The 20,931-nt window shown below is 43.4% G+C and overlaps 1 protein-coding gene across 3 annotated transcripts in view; it reads left to right on the top strand.

Annotated features, from left to right (window-relative positions):
- Nucleotides 1-20,931, top strand: part of LOC143349346 (uncharacterized) — a 224,511-nt gene that overhangs the window by 28,244 nt on the left and 175,336 nt on the right. Inside the window, exon 1 of one of the 3 annotated variants that reach the window (XM_076780527.1) lies at nt 7,824-7,879. The exons of the other annotated variants lie outside the window; for them this stretch is intronic. The gene's annotated coding sequence lies outside the window, so the exon portion shown is untranslated. Of the gene's footprint in view, nt 1-7,823; nt 7,880-20,931 lie in introns of those variants that run through there. 3 annotated transcript variants of the gene reach the window in all.

The following is a 20,931-nucleotide window of genomic DNA, read 5'->3' on the forward strand; positions in this document are numbered from 1 at the left end:
CTAAGAAACTCGCGATAAAATGAAATGCAAGGTTGTAGCTCCAAACTTATGGATGGTAGTGGATGGTAGTAGAGTAAAGTTATTCAAATACGTTTGTTCGATTCTCTGTACGTAACATGCAAAAGGAGGACTGCATGCGATCGCGGAATCTCGAGTTTGAACTTGCGATAGTAATTAGACTTATCGTTAAATATTCGCTATTTGATCGCTCTGTTTTTAAACGTATAATTACGGAATGGCGTTGAAAATCCAGGAATTTCGTTGCGAGGCAGCTAGTTCGAAACGTCGGTCGAAGTTTAAACACGTGGTTTTCTCTTGTGACGTTAGCAACGATCGGTGTACTCGCTTATTATCGCTGGCAAATGACACGTGAAATTGAAATTAACCTAGAACTGTGATTATGCGAACTTGTTTGCATATGAAACATTAATCCAGCCCTGCACGCGATCGTTGAACGATCTAGGAATTAATTTGGTTCCCGGATTCGTACGCTCCGTTTCGATCGTGACGATTATTTGCCCATACGGAGCGGTTATTTCCAACCGATGACGCGTTTCCGCTGAGAATAAGAGAGCAACGCGAAAATACGTACATACATACCCGGCTTATCTAACTTATCTCTTAAACGCGATAACTTGTCTCTTGAGTTTAAAAAAAGAATCGCTCCGCGGTTGGTCGGATCCAGCGTAAAACACTGAATTTACAAAGGACGTGTTTCCTCGTTAAACGTAGCCACGGAAGCAAGCTGGAAGATGCTCGGAATTGTCATATTCGTCGGTCGGTGGAACGAAACGCGCTTCATTCCTAATTCATTAGCGGCAGAATCTCGCTTCGTAACATTTACACGTTTCCGCAGGACAGACAAATGCAAAGTTTCGGTGGGGAGGGGCCGGCCGGGGTGTAACCGTATTTTCATCAGGCCTGGAAGTAGTCGCGGCTGGGTGTCTCTGTCTAGCAGGTTTGGCCGCCTTTGCACGACCACGAGCAGCACGATGACGACAACGACGGCGACGAAGCGCGACGTCGAGTTTCGCGTTTACACAATACACAAATACGGGCATCCAAATACGTAATTCAAACTAGGCGGACTAGCTTTCGGGCTCTACTTTTGCTAATTCCATTCCGTCCCGGCTAGGGTTAGAGAAAATAGCTACGCTCGAGGAACAGAAACGACCACCGGACGTGTGCGGAAAACGTGATCGCTCGTGTTGACCATTTTAATTCAAGAAACCGAGCATTGTTCCGACGCGTCCAACGATACAGAAGTCAGCTACGGTCTTCCTTGCTCGCGAATTAAACACTTTATCGCCTCGGGCTTTCGTCTTTTAACTCTGTCGAGTTTGTTAAACGAGGATATTCTATTTTTTAATTTTACTTGCTTCGATCGAGGCACCCTGCGATGGAAGGGTTAAACGATTATCGCGATAGGATTTTGCGTTTCCTGCGCGTAAATACGATCGAGGGAGCTGAATCGGTGCTAATTCAGACAAATCCCTCGTAGCGTGATCAGCTTATTGCCTCTCGAATCACGCGGCTTTCGTGTAGGGGACAAGCAGACAAATGTACAGAATGATACATATATCTTGACGTGCGCGGAGATTGTGTCTGATCAAAGGCCGGAAGGTCGACAGTGGTACTTCGTTTGTTCGATTTAACGACGCGCCGTTAATTAATTCAGTCTCTTCGATGCTAACAAGTACGCTTCCGAGGAACTGTCAGAGAGAGGGAAACTCTCCGACGTGCACCGAATCTCGTGCCAAAACTACAATAAAGCTAAAATTGCATACCGATATTACGCGAGACTGAGATCGAAAACTGTTTATGGTAGAAATTCAAGCTTCCGTGGGCTACGTCTAATGTTTTCATCACGACTATCTAAACCGAGTTTTTATTCGCCAGATACGCTTCATGCTTAGTCGACTAGGTGTTTTATGCATATATGTATGTATGTACGATGACTAACATGGACAGTTTTAACATATTTTTACGGAAAGTCCTTTTCAACGTTTTCATTCGGCTTTATTCGTGATAAAACTTGCGTAGAAAGCAGTTGTAAAAATATTCGAGTATTTCTTTCCTTTTAAGGTTTAAGTAGGGATGTTGGATTCATTCTTTTTACAATTATTTATCAAATACGGTTTAGCAATGCTTAATAAACGACAAACAATGTCACGAACTTGCCAATAATTCTCTAGGAATGTTGAATGGTATAGAAGCATCGATAAAGTATTTGTTTTTTCGCAAAAAGAAGAACGAAATCAACGTAAAATTTAAAATACGGATGAAACGAAATCCCCGTGAAATTCGAGGAGAGCGCAAAAAACGAAATCTACGTGAAATTAAAAAAGAACGAAATCCATGCTTCACGGGAGATTGGACGAATCGAGGATCGATCCTCTGAAGTGATCGATTTTTCAATTACCCTACCGAGGACATTTCCAATACCAAGCAGCATTCTTTATATCGATCGTTCAGCTCGAAATTTAATATACGTATTCGTTTTCGAGCTCGATAAAAATTTGTACTCGTTGTTTCTCAAAACGAAGAATTATAGTAGAAAGTTTCGTAGTATTTAGCCGTGTATTCGAACGTTGGGAATATCGGGGGGGAAAAAGAAGCAGATAGGGTACAGCGTTATTTCAGGAACGTGCCTCGATTCCCTGTTACCTTAAGCGATCAGATCAGGGACGCCGACTGATACAGTCGCAATGGATTTGCATATACAAGTTGCCCCCCATACGTTTTCACGCTGATGTACACGTAGAAACGTTCGCCAGCGCCTACTACACGGGACTCGGATACGTGTTAGGCATTAGGCGAAAAAAATCGGCTGTTTCCAAGCGTTGGAGCGACGGTGACTGTTTCGGCGATAGCAATTTGTATCCACGCGACAAGAATTGGCGTTGGCTGATACTAGGTTGGAAACACGACGCCCACGACACGAATCACCGGCACTTTAGCGCGAATTGTTATCGCCCAAGTAGTTACCACCGTTGTTATCTAAGCGGTAAGAAATCTTTGTCGTCGCCGTCGCGTTGCGGGAAACCTCTCTTCGAAGCGATACGTATCTGGAACAGAATCTTGGAGCGCGGACGAGACGCGAGTCGAAAATCGTGTGCGGCATAACTCGTCGTATTTACCATGGAAATGCAGATATTCCCGTGCAAACATGCATCAGTCGTGCATACAGGGGAGCACCAGAACCGGTGTACGTGCAAATATGTACGAGAATCGGCCAAACGCCCTGAAAAACAAAACTCACCCTGCCGGAGGAGTCGATCATCGGTCGAAATTTCCACCTCCGCCTTTTGATATTTTCCCCAATAACTGAAACTAAACGCGAAACAAGTCGATTTCGAGCGACGTGTGATAAGATGAATTTTTCATCGTTGATTTGTAACGCGGGGGAACTTGCTTTGCTGGAAAATCGTATTCTGATGGAACACAGAGTTCGGTAACGGTTGGACAAGGGTTGAACTTTCTGCCATCGGGAATCTCCTCTCGAGAATTCTTGAGATTTTCTAACAAATTTCTATTTCTCTTTCCCGAGAAAACAATTTCCAAGGATTTCGAGATTCTCGATTTCCAGGGAATCCGCGTGCTTCTATGCGTTGGAATAGATTTTTGTTCGGGACTCGAAACACAATTAAAATATGAAATATTTTAATACGCCGTTTAGAAGCGGGCTTATCGAAAGGATCAATTCACTGGGAGGCCAGTCGAGGGTGGTTTTCGATCGTTGGCTAAAAATATAAATATGTATAAGGCAACAGGACGAATAATATCATATTTACAAATTTTGATAAAAGCGTTATTTCGCATAAAACCGATGGCACCTCGGGAACGAAATAAATTTTTCCGTTTCGGAATTGTTTGTGGCCGAATATACCCGTGTTTGTATTTTTTTAAAAGTTACTTTAAAACAAACATTGATTAATATTTACTTTTGAAACGATTTATTTAATGGAAGAAATTTGATTGAATTTTTGTTCATTTAAACTTTTGAAAAGAGACTGTGCAATTAAAAAGATAATTAGCGAGTGTTTTGCGTTTCTCTATGTCGGATGATAGTAAGCAGAAGGGATGTTCGTTGGTTGGTAAACGATAAAATATCTAGGCGTGCGCGTCTGGGGGAAAAATATGTTTCGAAGACACGAGTTGAAAATCGTGTAGGGCGCGAGTTGCCGCAGTTACCATGGATGTGGAGATATTCCGAGCGCGCAGTACATTGCACATGGGACATTAGGTACATGGAAAATATACAGGTGGATCCGCGAAACACGCTCGGAGCACATCCCTGCGGCGTATTTTTCCTAACTTGATCATTCTCTTACCGCTAGTACTCGTTTCTCGCCTGTTTCTCCATGCTTCTTCCGACGAACCACGCTATCTCGCGGAACCGTTTTCTTTCATCGACGCAAATCGACGTAAATCGCCGAGACACGGATATCTTCTCAGAAAAATGTTTACGCGCGTACGTTGGATTCCCATTTGAAGAAACATCGCCTCGAAGTCTTCTACTACGAGGCACCGATGAGCATTCGATGGCGGTAGCTCCGCGTTTGCTTCAAAGGCAAGCCTGCCTATTTATTTGACAATATAACGATATAATGCGAACCGGCATCGGGGAACGGGTAATTTAGAGGGACACATAAGGTGCTTGGGAAACAAGTTGCAAACTGCATCGCATCGGGTTGTCGCAGTGTTTGGCGTCGAGATGCAGATACCCGTATGCAAACACGCAGAACCTGTAAACAAGGAGAGACAAACATGCGCTAGACTTGGAATTACATACCGAGTTGGTGACTGGCCCCTATGGTGTACTTTTACTAACCCTGTCATTCCGTTCTCGTTCCCTCGATATACCTGAAAATTCTTCCTGCTGATTATACGCTCCGAACGCTTCTAATATAGTTACAGCCGTGGACGTTAAAAGCTTTTCAAAAATATGGGTTATAAAAATACGATATAATATACGGGGTGTTCGGCCACCCTTGGGAAAAATTTTAATAGGGGATTCTAGAGGCCAAAATAAGACGAAAATCAAGAATGCCAATTTGTTGATGGAGGCTTTCTTAAAAACTTACTAACTATTAAATTCGACAATTTCAAATCGTCCTGGAAAGAATATTTTCTGTTGCAGGGGTCAATTATAAGCATTTTTGGTGAATAGACATACCCCTGAAATCCTACCCAATTTCTAGAAAAAAATTCCAGAAGGTGTGAAATTTTTCGACGGGGAAAAAAAAATTTCAAATCGTTTTGGAAAAATTATTTTCGATTGTGGGGTTCAATTACGATCATTTTTGGTCATTAGACATACTCTCGAAATCCTACTTAGTTTCGAGAAAAAAATTCCTCAACGAAAATGTAATTTCTAGCCAGAAATGTCTGCCTGAATTTTCATGCGAATCTTTAAAACGCCATAACTTCTGAACGGATTGGCGGATTTTAATGTTTAAAAAAGCAAACGACGCGTATTTTAGTGAGGTATATGTAGAAATTCTAAAAATATTTGAAAGGTTGTTCCTTGGCCTCGTAATTTAGAAAAACCCCATAAAAATCGTCTAATTTTCAAACAGCTATAACTCCTATAATAGTGAATATATTTCAATAAAACTTTTTCCTGAAATAGAGCTCATGGATACTTACAAAAAAGTATTAGACAACTTTTCTGTAGGGCGTCAAACAAAATTATTAAAAATGAATAACGAATTTTTAAGAAAAATCGACAGGGGGTAGGTGCCCAAATTTCTCGGCGAAAAAAAAAATTTTGAATCGTTCTAAAAAAATTATTTCTAGGTTCTGGGGTCAAATACAACTAGTTTTGGTGCATACACATACCACCGTAATCCTACGTACTTTCGAGAAAAAAATTCAGGAAGGTAGACAAATTTGTCAGCGAAATAAAAAATTTTCAAATCGTTCTGAAAAAAATATTGTTAGCTGTGGGGGTCAATTACAATCATTTTTGGTGAATAGACGTACCCCCGAAATCCTACCCAATTTCGAGAAAAAAATTCAGGAAGGTAGACAAATTTTTCAGCGAAATAAAAAATTTTCAAATCGTTCTGAAAAAAATATTGTTAGCTGTGGGGGTCAATTACAATCATTTTTGGTGAATAGACGTACCCCCGAAATCCTGCGCATTTTCGAGAAAAAAATTCATTACGAGTGAAACTTTAAACGTTAATAACTTTGTAACCAAGCCTCAATCAACAAATTGATATTCTTGATTTTCGTCTTATTTTGGCTTCTAGAATCTCCCATTAAAATTTTTCCCAGGGGTGGCCGAATAATATTTACTAAACTCGTTTGTAAAAGAAAAAACGAAAAATATAGAAATTACAGTGCCACAAAAAGGTATGTAAAATATCACAGGTATATCGAGCCACACATTTGTTGGGTATACATTTCAATATTTTATCGATCCTGTTCGAAGAGATGAGCAGTTTTATACAAACACGCGTACATCCTTTGGATTTTGCTCTTCGATGTTAACTTGAATGAAACTTTTAATTCTTTTACGTACAGACTTGGACAATTATTTAAAGACACCGGGATAAAAAGGTTCTGGGTTAGAATTCGAAATCGGTGTTCGATTTTCTGCCATATTTATCGTCGAGAGGCAGATATCCTTCCGCAAGGGTGTGTATTTTAGGGTACACGTACATACATACACATGATAGCATAAAACCGAGTCTTTGGAATACGCCGGAAACCAAGCTTCGGCAGCAGGGTGTACTTTTCTTAACTTCATTATGCTACCCTAAGTAGGGACTTCTCCTTGCTTCTATTTGTGTGTTTTTGTACTAATACACGCGCTTCTGCTCCCTCGTAATCTCATTTTCCGTTTAAGTTACGAAAATGAGAAATCCTGAAATTAGTTGGCGCACGATTATCCTCCCCTTTTTAATGGTCAAACAAAGGCCGTGTAATTTCTTGTTTGATGTAAGCCTGCGGCGAACAAATAGCAACATTATGTAAAGCAATTCTCCACCTAACTGTGTTGCTGGTTAAATTACGCTATAAATTCTCGATCTCGTAATTTATATTAACGAGGAACTTTCGGAATTCTAAAACTGTTCGCTTAAATATTCGATCGTATCAATCGTGATGTATCTTTCGACTGCGATTTAATTTTTGATCGACTTTGAACCCGGAATATTCTAAACGGCGCGAATTAACTATTTGCAGACATTTAGTACGATTCTACTAAAAATGAAAATTTTCCAATATTTCATAATTGTTTTCGAAGCTACTTTATAGCAGTCCTTTACTCGGTAATAAATAAAAACGGTTACTTTGCAACCGAGTATCGTTAAAGTGAATAATGAAAACATCTAGACGCGGTATTCTCTTAAGAATAACACACGCAACCGCCCGAGACCTTAATTGTGTCGTATATCAACCACAGGAATACAAAGTTACAGAATTCGCCGTTAATTTCCAGACAATAAGTAGATTAGTGAACTTTCTTGGGACTGATAAATGAGTTACAACTTTCCTACAGCGTGAAACCCACTCACTGTTTAGAACGAATTAAACAATTAACCGGAGCAAATTGTATCTCGAAAATTGGTATTAATTTTACAGAAAGCATCGTGTCGTATTTCGATCTACGTATTAAAAATAATTCCGAGAGGCGGATTATTCGCGACAAGGGGCTGATGTTGCGTCGTGTGGAAAGCAAGGCTGTGGAATCCAGGCGTTCGATGATTAGGGGGTGTCCGTTGTATTAAGGGCAGAGGATATTTGTACGCAACGCGAGGCGAGGCGAAGCGAGGCGCGACGCTCGGTTTCCCTCGTATTTACTCTCGAGATGCAGATACCCTCGTGCAAACATGCATCACCGCGGAAACACGGACGGAGGGTGCATGTAAGTACACTGGCATCCTTTCGAGTTTTCGAATCGCGTTGGAGGCTCGACGGTGTACTTTACCTAACTTGATTATACCACGTCGCGGGTACCACCGTGCTGCTTGTTTGTGCACTCGTTACATCGGTTTGCTTGCACCTTTATCCACCCCCTCTCGCGACTTTCGCTCTCTCGTCAGTATGCTAACGCATTCTGCCGTTGGTACCACCGAACAGAGGGAAGAGAATTGGGAAAGGGACACGGCGGGAAAAAAAAAATCGTCGAATCGAAGCAGCCCGCGGGCTCTGCTTCGTCATTGTGCACACGGTATACATAATACATGCGAATAATATTAGTCTGCGCCGACGAAACGACGCTTTTGACGAGACCCGCTGCTACGCCGCGTCGACTCTTCCATGCGCGCATTTTCACAGGATCCCTTTTTTCTCTCCTTATTCTTTCGGTTGGCTGATTTTCCCCTTCTTTCGCGGCCGCCAGGGGTATTAATTTCCGCGTCGCTCCTGCGTACTCATTTTTTACCCCCAACTGCGTAATCCTTGCGTTCCACCCGTCGATTTCGCGATCTCGGTTCTTATTAATATGTCTTCTCGCTACGCTTTTAAACCTCCAGTGAGTTTCTGTGCATACACCCCTGAGAAAAATTTTAATAGGGGATTCTAGAGATCCAAGAATACCAATTTGTTGATGGAAGCTTCGTTAAAAAGTTATCAACAATTAAATTCGAAAATTTCAAATGATTCTAAAAAAATTATTTTTAGTTGCAGGGGTCAATTACAATCATTTTTAGTCATTACACATACCTCCGAAATCCTATCCACTTTTGAGAAAAAAATTCGAGTAGATACTGAAATTTCTAGACGAAATTAAAAAATGCCAAATCATGCTAAAAAAATTATATTTAGTTACAGGGGGAAATTACAATCATTTTTGGTGAATAGACATACCCTCGAAATCCTACCCACTTTTTAGAAAAAAATTCGAGAAGGTATGAAATTTCTCGGCGAAAAAAAAAATTTTCAAATCGTTCTAAAAAAATTATTTTCGGTTGTAGGAGTCAATTACAATAATTTTTGGTGAATAGACATACCCACGAATTTCTACCCAGTTTCGAGAAAAAAATTCAAGAAGGTGTGAAATATTTCGACGGAAAAAAAAGAATTTCAAATCGTTTTCGAAAAAATATTTTCCGTTGCAGGGCTCAATTATAAGCATTTTTTGTGAATAGACATATCCCCGAAATCTTGCGCATTTTCGAGAAAAAAATTCAATAGGGACGAAACTTTAAATGTTAATAACTTTTTAACGAAGCCTCCATCAAGAAATTGGCATTCTTGATTTTCGTCTTATTTTGGCCTCTAGAATCCCTCATTAAATTTTTTCCCAGGTGTATTTGAATGGTATGGTTTAAAATATGATACCACGATAACCGAAATGTTAGTATCGTTCATGTATGCATGGCATAGCAACTCACGTGTAAACCCATTTGCATCAAGAAGCGAAACGCGTTGAGTTACCCATATTGCACCGAGTGTGGAATAATTCGCGAGTGATGACCCCCTTTAAAGCTCATTTGTGTCACTGGTCTAAATATGCTTCGACATTCAGTCTATAATCGGTCCACTCTTTGGCCTCGTAAAATTTGACGAACGTGTTAAAAATGCTCGAGCATGAAAGCACGTATGTATTTTATTCTTGTAAAAGCGAACGTACGCGAGAATCATTTCGCAAGTGATTAAGCCCCGAATGAATGAATCGGTAGTTGCGATATTACCGCGAAGAAAGCTTCCCTGGAACCGTCGCTTCCGAGAAATTTTATTGAACGAAATCGATTATCGCTGCTGTTATTGACAGTGTTATGAAACGAGTTAGTGTAACTTGACGCTTTTCTCCGAAGAATTTTATCTCGATTCAAGGATGGTCGATACTTTCGCGTTTATTGCCGGCGAACGCGAATCTTTTGCGCCAAAGTTTCTCGAAACTGTCGTCTGCGAGCAGCAAAAATAAATTAGGAGTACGTCAAAATACTTTTTAATAATTTAGAATTTGACGACTCAGTTGCTCAAAAGTAAGTTTAACATGCAGCATGATAGTTTCCGGGAAATCTGTCGATCCTGAAAGCGATCAATTGAAGCTCCCGCGACGCATACGATTCTTTGTTGCGAAACGCATCGTTTGCTTAGTAACGAGTCTCGCGATTCGAGGAACGAAACAACAATTCCGTGATAACCGGATGATATTCACGATCGTCGTGTTGCGTTTCTAATCGAACGTGTTTGCATCCCGTCGCGTCGTTGCGTAACGATCGTTTGAATCTTTCATAAGAGCGAATAGCGAAAGGTCACGATCGAATGAAAATTTATGCTCCGGCTTCAAAGGCTCGACGCGACGTTTTCCCTTCCTTTGACCCGAAAACTTTCCCAGTTTATTGGTTTTTTTTTATCCACGGACAGTTAATATCGTGGTCTCATTTAGGCAAATAGCCGAGGAATAAGATTTCGAATATTCCAGCGTTAGAAAAGGTTTTGTAAATTTTTTAAAATAGCAGATAATCGACGTTCGCGCGGTCTTTGATTTTTCTGTTCGACTTTTAATTTCGTGTAATGACTTCCGACAGAAATCGATGCCCGTTTAACGTGCAGTTGTTCCCTTTAATACGAACAGTAGGTGAAAATATCCCAATACTGCGCGTCGACATTGATAGATCGCAGTCATTTGTGCTCGTATGAATTTTATTTGATCGCTTTGTTGGAATTCTCCGAACGATTGCTGCGATTCTATTGGTGAAATTATAATGGACGCCGCGCGTGATTACGCCTGATAATTTATTTTAATTGCCTATCATCGATTGTTTTAGAAATCATAGAAGAAAGTTTCACCGTTGAATAGCCAGTTAATTTGCAAAAGTCGCCGGGGGAAAGTAGAGTTCGGACCAAAATACTCTTTAATGCGTCGTAATAACGTTCGCTAGCAGTTCGTTACATCGCGAACGAGTTCGAAGAAACCTGACCAGAGTCGTTGCGGTAATGAATTGCTTCTTCTTCGTGTTGCTCGACGATGAATTAAAAATTAATCGCTCCGCCTCGGACTCCGGTTACGTCCAATGAGGAGCGTTACATTTACCTCGCGCGATTATTAACGCGACGTGACGTTGCAAACGGATCTCCGACTCGGGGGGACTGGGACATTTTTATCCGTGCTCGTTGGAATCTATTTTTCATCCCATAATATATTAAGGAGCCAATAGAATCTTAATTTTGGGATCGTAAATTTGCTGCGTGAAGCCAACCTCCATAACTTATCGTTCCCCTGTAAGCCGGTGCTCTTCGTTTCGTCGCCTAGTTCGAGCCGCTAATAACATTCTAACAGGCTTCAGTTACGTATCGTAAGAACCCTTATCGTCGTACTCCACGTTTCTAATCCCCCGGCGCAACCTATTCTCGTAACTTCTAATCTCGTCCCTTATTGTCATGCCCCGCAGCTCTAATCCTTACCGTAATATATTTTAATAAGTTCCTCTTCGAGACGAAGCAAAGGCCGGAGACCCGTTTCGCCAATATCTAAGACTTTTTTAAGGGATCGAGTGCAGTTAATAGTTAGGGAAACAAGAAATCGATACCAAGCTTGTTGGCAAACTTGGGCAAATTTTATTCCCGTATAACGAATAAAAGTTTTCGTTTCGTTCCTAAATTAGTTTCGTTCTTAAATTCATTCTTAAATTAGAATTAATTTCAGATATTTTAACTTTGAACGTCAACTTTATCATATTACTACTTTTAGAGAATCGTTCTTGCTGAATAACGTAGGTAACAGAAATATAATTTATTTTTGCGTTACTTTAATTATCTCACGAATATCTATCACTCCAGAACTTTGAAACCCTGTTCTCCTGCAATAATTCCACCGTATATGTAAATTTCTGCCTATTCTACCGCATTCTGTATATTATGGATATTCCAATGTCATTTCGTGACGATTAATGCGATTCATCATTTATAGGATACGTGTATCGAAATTCGCGTTCAAAGCCGAATGACATACATGGATTTAATAAATAACAGTTTAATTCTTGGATTAATAATCTATTTGAAACTTTACATATCGCGAATTGCCAGAATATCATTATTTCATAACAATTCATTATCCATAAGACGACAAAGTAAATAGAAAATGTAGAGTGCTTTTATAAACGTATGAAAATGTATTTTTTACGTAGGTGTAAAAGGAACATACAAAAAAAAATAGACTTGATCTTTTGAATACTTTGAAGTTAAAAGATGAATCTAGCTTCAGGAGTTACGTCAGGATGATTTGGACAGTCTTTTGCAAATGATCGATGGTAAAGTATCAAAAAAGAGTAGAAAAGTTAGACAGCAGATATCTCCATCCATCAGATTGGCAGTCACTCTACGTTTTCTTGCTAGCAGAGAATCGTTCACCACGACACAAGGAATCGTCAAACGTACATGTAGATTCATTTACTGCAAATAATTGATAATTTATGTTCGCGTAAAAGTGTCTTGACAACGCGTACAGTCTACTTAGGGACATTATCTGCTCGATAGAACCAATTATCGAAATACGCGTTTCTACAAATAGCATTAATAAATCTCTCATGATATTTAAATCAGCGTATCGCTTCGTGATCTCATATATTCGACGAATGGGGTCAACGCATTCGTAAATAATGCAATCCAATCTATGTAGGACGGATCCGTAGCCACCTTTTATCGCCGGTTTAATACAATTCCGACTATATTCTTCTCCGATACAACGTCTGACCTGTGTGTTGTGGTTCAAGTACAAACCGATTGAATTTTGATTCGTCACATTGAACTAGTTTTATTAAGACTTTCCTCTTATTTAACAGTAGGTTGCATTAAAATGCAGTTTTTCTTTTAATTAGAGGATACATCCATATCGTTACATCAATTCAATTCAACATAAATAATATTTATGAGTCCTATAACGTTAAGTTTAGAATCTGAATGCGTCAAATTGACGCGTACCGTAAACCTAGTGTTAAACGTGTACACGTATGTGGTTAAACACCTTGCAAGGTGTATCGAGGAGAAATCGAGGTGTCACGCGACGAATAATTAAAGGAAGAGTGAGCTTTAAGGACTTTGAAAACTCTCGCCATAATTAGGCGTGTTGACGATTACATCGAGTGCTCCGCATGCCGACGTGACACCGTTTTCCGGCCCCACTGACGAACAAACCGAGACGCTAATATTAACAGTGACTGTTGAATATTTAATAAAATAGGGAACGCGTTAAACGATCATTTTGTCAGAGTGGTTAAGATAAACTAGCTCGTTCGTCTGGTCGCGCGTACACTCCGTCGGGATGGTGAGCGTCGACTTTTCTGGTAATGACTCTTAGCCCTTTCAATGCGACGCCGTTTCTTAGAATTATTGCCAGTGACAAGCCAGCCCATTGGAAAGTAATGTATCAGAGTAACTGTTTCTTCGATCGAAGATATACGGTTCGAAAGGGTTAAATGGGACTTGGGGATTTGTGTGTAATCGGTGAAGGGTGGGAGGGCCGAAAAGTTTCCGGGTTACTGCAACAACTTTTCAATTTCGCGTCTAATAGCTTTCGAAGAGAATTCCAGTAACGTGGGACTCGGTGACAGTGTCCATCGCGATCGGTGCGATGCATTTTTCCTCGTTACTTTCCATAGTTTCGAAAGACTCGAACGTAAGTGCGTGCGCGATATAATACATTTAATGGTTTAATCATCGGCCGGTTAATACAATGCGGAAGTTGAGCGAGGCGCGTCGTTCAAAGCGTCAATTTTGATCGATCCGACGTCGCTCGTTTAAAGTTCGAAATTGGATTAACGGTAGTAAGCGAAGCAATAAACTGCGAATGGAAAGGGGATTGCGCGGCACGATCGCGATAAATTCGATTTTAAAGCGTTGCTCAAATCCAGCTGGCCGAGCGACCAAGTCGGAATAAAATAAATCTCATCTATTTATAATTGCCCGTTTTCCTTCCGGATACCGTGAATGACTGCCGAGTTCTTTTTATGGCATCTGCAATTACAGCTAAGCGGGCATCTGCAATTCTCAATTGCGCATCTTCCGGCGTTGTTGCAGCTTCTTCATGAAGTTTGTTTTCCAACGTACTCCATAAAAAGAAATTTAACGGAGCAAGCTCGGGGGGGGGGAAAACGAGCTAGCCAATTTACAGTACGACCACGGTGCCTCGTTCAACGTTCAAGAAATTTCTGTCGAGTAACCGACGCACCGCGATAGCGTAACGTCTCAGGCGGAATTTGATCGCGTTGAACGATTCACCCTGTATATTTGGTGTACTGTTAGGTGTGTTGGGTCTCCACGCACGAGCTGGCAAACAGGAACTCCGGCACGACAAAGTTTTGCGGCGTGTCTACGGTGCAGTGTTGCGTTGCGCTGCAAGGAACACTGTAATTGGTCCCTGGCGTAGCTCGCGAAGGTGTGGCGTCGCGACGGTCACGACGACGGTGGGGAAATCTTTTCGTTCCTCTGGCACCTGCCTCGGTGACGTAATTGCTCGAGCTGCTTTGATGAATCAATCAGCCGACTGCGGTTCGCACGCGCGCGGAACTGCAGCTTCTGCAATTCAAATGAGAATTTTCTAGAGACGCGTGTCACCGGTTCGCGGCACACAGTGGTGCGCGGGGGTGGGCAGGCTGGAGCACGGAATCATTAACTCGCGGCACACACAGCAACGACGCCGATAAAGTGACTGCCGTTGGGAATGTTGGGATCGCACGTATTCCAGCGCACTGGCTTATCCCGCGACGTGCTCGCGCCTCTGTTAACGCCAAGCTAGAAACTTCAATTTATGCCATTAGCGGTCCTTTTTCCTGCCGCGTTCCGATCTGCCAACCACTCTGCCCCGGCTTTATTCTCTGTTGTTGATAATCATTTATTCCGTTTAACGACAACCGCCCCAACCGTTGGATTAACGAGCCGTGGCGAGATCAGAAAAAGGAATTTTTCGTTAGATCTGCTCCGGAAAATGCCATTAGTTCGATCGACAATGGGTGGCCCACTCTGTACAAGCTATTCGTCTCTGTTGCGTTCCCTTTGCGTAGAAAAATTACGTCGTTCGAGCGGCAGATCAGAAAACGATTCGAACAAAAATATCCTGCGCGAGTGTATATCCTGCCGGGACTGCGGTTTCTGTTCCTCCGTCCTGTGCATCTGTAATGCGACGTTACTTCCGAAGTGGGCGTTACACACGTACGGAGTAAATTTATGGTGTAAGCTCCTTCGAATCGACGTGCGCTTTGGTGAAATTCTCAAGTGATCAGCGCGTAGGAAGTTCGCCGGATATTCCCCGAATTTCTAATGCAATTCACGTAGAGACTAGTGCGCCTGTGGGAAATGTAGCGTCCGCGGATGTGTGCGCGGGCACGAATACAGGGAACTCGACCGTCCTGGCAAGAAAGCTGTAAAGCGAGGAATAATCATTTTCAGGATGGTGATAGTCGGGATCCCGCAGTAAAAAAGTTAACCGCGCGGAGGACCGAGTTTCCCTCGTTGTTACGATCCCAACCTCCACCACGGTCGCGAGTTATCGTCGCGAACCAGTTTCCGGGTAAAATAAGGATGGAATCCTGACGAACTACCACCCACGATTCCGTAATAGGGTGTTGATATATGTACATCGACTAAGGTAGCCCCTTTTGCAAAACACTTTTCCTCTTGGCAAAATAATCGATTATTTTACCTCGAAACTATGCAGATCCCTTAACAGATTATGTTACATTTCGTAACATAATCTGTGGATAATGTTAACCGAAACTTTGATCTGCCTTCCAGGTATAGTTGGACCACAGCGCTAAACAATGCCTGTGTCCGAGAAGCACACAGTCGGATATCGAGAAAGTTATTTTTGTTAATTTTGTGATTCTCGTATCGAGACGGTCGCTATTTCGCAGCAGAATACTGGAGAAATATGAAGTTACGTATTCCGACAAAACATTGAGACAGAGCTCGAACGAAAGGAAAGAAACCCGGTATGCTCGAGAGACACCGGTCGTTAGTTAAACCGAAAGCACTTGGTACGTTTCCTGTCGGTTTATTCTCGGCAGAGAGGACTCGTGTATGCAGACGATCAAGAGGATTTTCCCCTGCATCGATTCTCCCGGTACGGAATCATAAAGATTCGAAAAGCTTTCTCCAGCATGTATATCCGGCAGACGTCGCTCCCGGAACAATCCTTTCGGCTTACGCGCACTCGGAATCGGGCTTAATGGATTCGAGTAATTAGTTGTGCCCTTGAAAGACGTTGCTCGAAGGGGGAGTAAATAGTAGTGCATAAAGGGGGCTGGTTTACCCGCAATCGGCTCGAAGATTACAGAAGCGGGCGAAGGGAAGGCATGCAGGCCGTGGGTGAAACCGCGAGAACCGAATCCATAGCCGGCGTAAAAGATGGCGTAGGATAGCGGGTGGGTTTCGGATGACTAGCAGGCCAGGCAGGCGACGAGAGTGAAAAGGGATTGCCGACGATGCCGGCACGCTCGCACACCCCACAAAATGGATATAAAGCGAGAGCACTCAGTGCGTTTCCTGTCAGAGTGTTCCGGAAACGCAAGACACACATGTCGAGGCAAATGCCCGCGTAGATTTATCCGCGCGTGGTGGTACACGTGGCCACATAAAGGGCCCCGTTGGTCCTCCAGCCGTTTGAAAAGTCCTTAAATTTTAATGTAAAGCTCCAAGTCTCGCTGCTGTTGTGTCGGCTATGGGATTAAATGGGAGACGAAGGGGATACCTCGAGCATTATCCACGCACGCGGTTGGGTTTGCATTAAACGAGCAGCGCCGAGCAGAACGCAACGAAAAAAGCATAAAGCCCCTGGAAAGCTGTAAAGCTAAAGGAGATGGGATATACCCCCGGTATTGCTATTGCCACTGTTGCGGGGAGAAGAGTCGCCTCGGGGGAAGATGAGGATCCTGTGAATGGCGACGAATCGCGGATAAAAGTTCGGGATCTTGTAAAACGAAGCCTTGGAGAAACTCCAGACAATTTCTGTTCAAGGATTGACTTTTTACGGGAGTTGCGTCGAGCATCGTTTGCGAAGATTAGAGAAAGACAAAGAGGCGAGCGTCGAAATACCAGGCTCCTTTTAATTCGATTTTTACGCGTATCTCGAGCAGACGCGACGATCGGACGTTACCCATCCGATCCCTCGACCATCGATTCTTTTCTTCGAGGCTCCGCAGTCGCCTTTATACGTCGATTTTTATCCATTTGAAATCTCTGCTCGAGAAACGAGGCTGCTACTCGTGATTTCCAGCTATTTAGGTCTCATCTGGCTTCATTCAATTAGACGATCCGAAGTCGACCAGCAGAGATTCCCGAGTCCCTGATATGAATCATACTTTGGTCGATCTTCAGCCCGGAGGAAGTTTAATGATCGTGAAACGTCGAGTGGCGAAATACCGTTTTCAGTCCCGGTCACATTCGCTCTTTACGCTTGCCCGATCCGATTAAATTCAATTCCAGGATGATTTTTCTTCGATCCGTCCTCGTCCGGACTACGGTGTCCTTAAAAATCACATTCTCGATAATTGTGACGGTTCGCGAAACGCTAGAGGGATCTCTTCGAAATCCTCGCAACATTTGGGTCGCATTTACGTTCCTCTATGACGGCTTTTAAACGCGGCACCCGGAGATAGAAAAAGGTGGGACTTATCTTTATATGGCTTCTGATATCAACACCCGCATCCAGCTCGTCTGTATAAGCCGATTACGTCCGGCTTTCGCATTCCCGTGCTCGGTTTCCTCGATTCCCGGCCATTCCTGGTCTCCTACGAACCTCCAAAACGTCGTCGACTTTGCTATACTCGTTTAAAGTAAATTTAAAAGACGTATACGTATACGATAATGTGCATTCTCTTCGCTTGCAATAACGCATTCTTAATTGAAATCTGAAAAAGGGAGTAAATCGGTGCAAGTGGAGGGCTTATCGCGTCGACCTTTTCTCGTTTCTCCTTTCCCTTGGTTTTCCGGGATTCCTGATACGAGCGTCGAAAGTACTACTTGCGTAAACGCCGTCAACTTTGCTTTCATGTACGGTCACTATTTAACGACAGTCGATTCCCTCGCGTAATCTCGGCTCGTAGCCCTTAAATGACCGCGCTGGCATCCCCGTCCGTGTCGCGTTTGTGTCTGGGACCCTTTGTTTCGCGATAGCGGCGTATCCGTGCGTACATCTGTGCTACTAGCTTTTGTTTCGAAAATGTTAGGCGTCCGTGTGTGGATCTTTTATTCCCTTTTTTCGAGGATTTCTGTAGCGTAACGAGCGCGGACGGTTGACGTACGGTGGCGCTCTGCCGGTTTATCTAGCAGGATTTTCGTCGGACGGCTACGTTCCGTGACTCTTTCCCCGGTATCTGCTGCAACGGGAACCGGGTTGCCGGCTGTATGAATATGCTCGCAGGACCCTCGCGAGATCGCGCTCGTTTTTAATTTACTGTTTTATCGCTTCGTGCTCCGGCGTCCGTCCGATGTTATCGTTTCGGCTGGTTTTTAATTTCCAGAGGATAAGAGTCCTGTCCCACCGAGCTGGTTACGTATCATCCTACAAATTCTGTTATCGTTCGCGACACATTTCTGCATAAACTGTTTCATTGTCGGTGTTCCGCGATACGGTAACGTCCTTCTGCTTGTTACGAATTTTCTCCCTCCGGGTTCTTACACGCCTTTATCCCTTCTATTTTCTGAAATTGCTCGCACGGAACGAGCTTGGACGTTATCTGCGCCCTCTATGGTTTTCTGTAACGGAGGCTGTTACCGATTTACCAAGCAGGACATTTTTTAAAGTGTAGTAAAATGAAATATTCTCGAAGCGTGTCAGAGATGCAGCTCTCAAGATCAGGTCGACTGCTAGCGTTCGTTTACGAAGCATTAAAAGTTCTAATCGAAATAGGACCACGTTTAATCACTCAAGAAGCAACGGTAGAACCGAACTCTGCCCGTAGTAGAGTGCATCAACGTTTAGCAATAATTGGAAAAGTATCGAATGCTGGGAAAGTGGTTTCGCGTAAACTGTTGCTGGCGAATTGCGTACAACGCGTGTTACAGCTGTTCAAAAGTAAAACCATGTAGAATTTAACGATAAAAGAGTATTGGTAGATAATTCAGCGTTATAGCATACTTGCTGCGTATGTCGTTTCGTTAATAATGTTATGATGTTTTCGCCGTAGGGTCTGTCAACAGGGCAAACATGCACGCGATGAGAGTATGGGTCACCGAGTGGCAGGGCATCGGGATCGAGAAACGCTTGTAAAATTGTCGAGTAAATCGATCGAGCCGGCGCAAAAATATGATTCCGTTGCGGGTAACTGCAGTCGACGCCTGCACGGTCGTACATTGAATGTCTCTCTATTATTAATATGCAGTCGTACGGACGATTAAACGTGGACTCGCGTCGGGCCAGCCAATAATTATTTGCGGCATAGTTGCGTCGCCCCGATTTCGAAAACCGCATTCGACGCTCCCATCGTCAGCTGCACCCGCCGCGTCGCGTTGCGTCGCGGCGCACGATTCGACAATATTATTCTGCCGAGTCAACTCGTTACTCTTCTTTCCATCCGCCAATTCGTACGATTCGAGCGCACTGAGTCAACGAATCCCAATCCGCGCTTTCGAGCTTTCGATCCGGATTCGTCGCGATCGCTCGACTCTATTTAGTTATGAATATCCGCTCGTCCGCGTACAAACAGGGAATGTCGTCGTCGTTTGACGATCTAATTCGCTTATTTGGAAATACCAACGCGACCGTCCGTAATAATCCCACGTACAAATAACAGAGTCCAGGGGAACCCCTTTTATTGTCTCGAATCGTAAATAAAAAATGGGTGGCCAAGAAGGTGGCAGGAAAGGAAGCCATGCTGGCTATCGGTCCCCTTTGTACGCACGCTATCGGCGTGGGAGGAGGGTAATCGTGGCGCGTACTAATGCCCCGAGCACCGACCGAAACGAATGATTTGCGAGGGTGGCTTAAGCTTCGTTACCGCTGCGGAGGAGCAAATGGAGGCGCGCCGCGAGGAGATTGCTTCAAAACGCTGCTCGAGCGAGCGAGAGACAGATCGAACGCCGTCGACGTGGAAGCAAGACAGAGACGAGGTTCGACGGAAGCCTGGAGGAAGGGAGGAACATCGGTGAGCGTGTGTGCGCGATGAAAGAGAGCTCTGACGACTTTAAACCAGTCGGCTAGCGAAAGAGTGACGGAAGAGGACGACTACGTCAAGGATAGAAGCATCGAGCGAGAAGCAAAAGATGAAACAGAGAGAGGATAGAGGAGGTTAGAGTCCCGTCTCATCTACTTGATTGCATCGCCCGGATTACAGCAGGGCTTTAACGTATCCCCCTCGGGACGCCTAGCGTGAAAACAAAAAGAGAAGCAACCCTGACGCGGACCCAGAAGGTAGAAAAAAGAGGGGAAAAGCCGACGGACTGCTTCTTCTTCGTCTTCTTGCTCTTCTTCTTCTTCTCTAGGCTCCAACGCCGCGGCGTTGGCGTCAGCGTCCAAGTGAAATTCCCTGAGAATAATTTTCACTTCCACCTTCGGCGTTGTCGTTCACCCCTGTACCCAAACTCTGTCTGTCTTTCTCCTCTCCTCTCGTTTTCTTGTTCCACGGTGTCGTTGTCCCCTTTGAATCTCCGGGCTGAACCTTCTTCCCGAATGGTAGGCAAAATCAGCTGCACGCGAAATCTCGCGGCCGATGCTAATATAATATGCACGCCAAGAGACAGCCCTTTTTTTCTCCGCTCTTCTTTGGCCTTACGTAGTTGAAGAAAATGGCGAAACCGAGGAAATTGCGAGTGAATTAATTTTTACCACCGAGTCGGCTTACTTTCGAGCCCGTGATCTCCCACTTTATGGGACTGGTTGTCCAGGCTAAATACATACATCGAATTTCGATTCGTTCGTCACGACCAACTGATTTAAACGCTCCTGCATGCATAGTATTTTCAATCAAACCGTTAATTGACGACATACTCGCTTTGCTTCGTGTGATTTATCGGATTGAATTTTGACCCAAGCAG

This window comes from Colletes latitarsis, chromosome 13, assembly GCF_051014445.1.
Source record: "Colletes latitarsis isolate SP2378_abdomen chromosome 13, iyColLati1, whole genome shotgun sequence".
Classification (NCBI taxonomy): domain Eukaryota; kingdom Metazoa; phylum Arthropoda; class Insecta; order Hymenoptera; family Colletidae; genus Colletes; species Colletes latitarsis.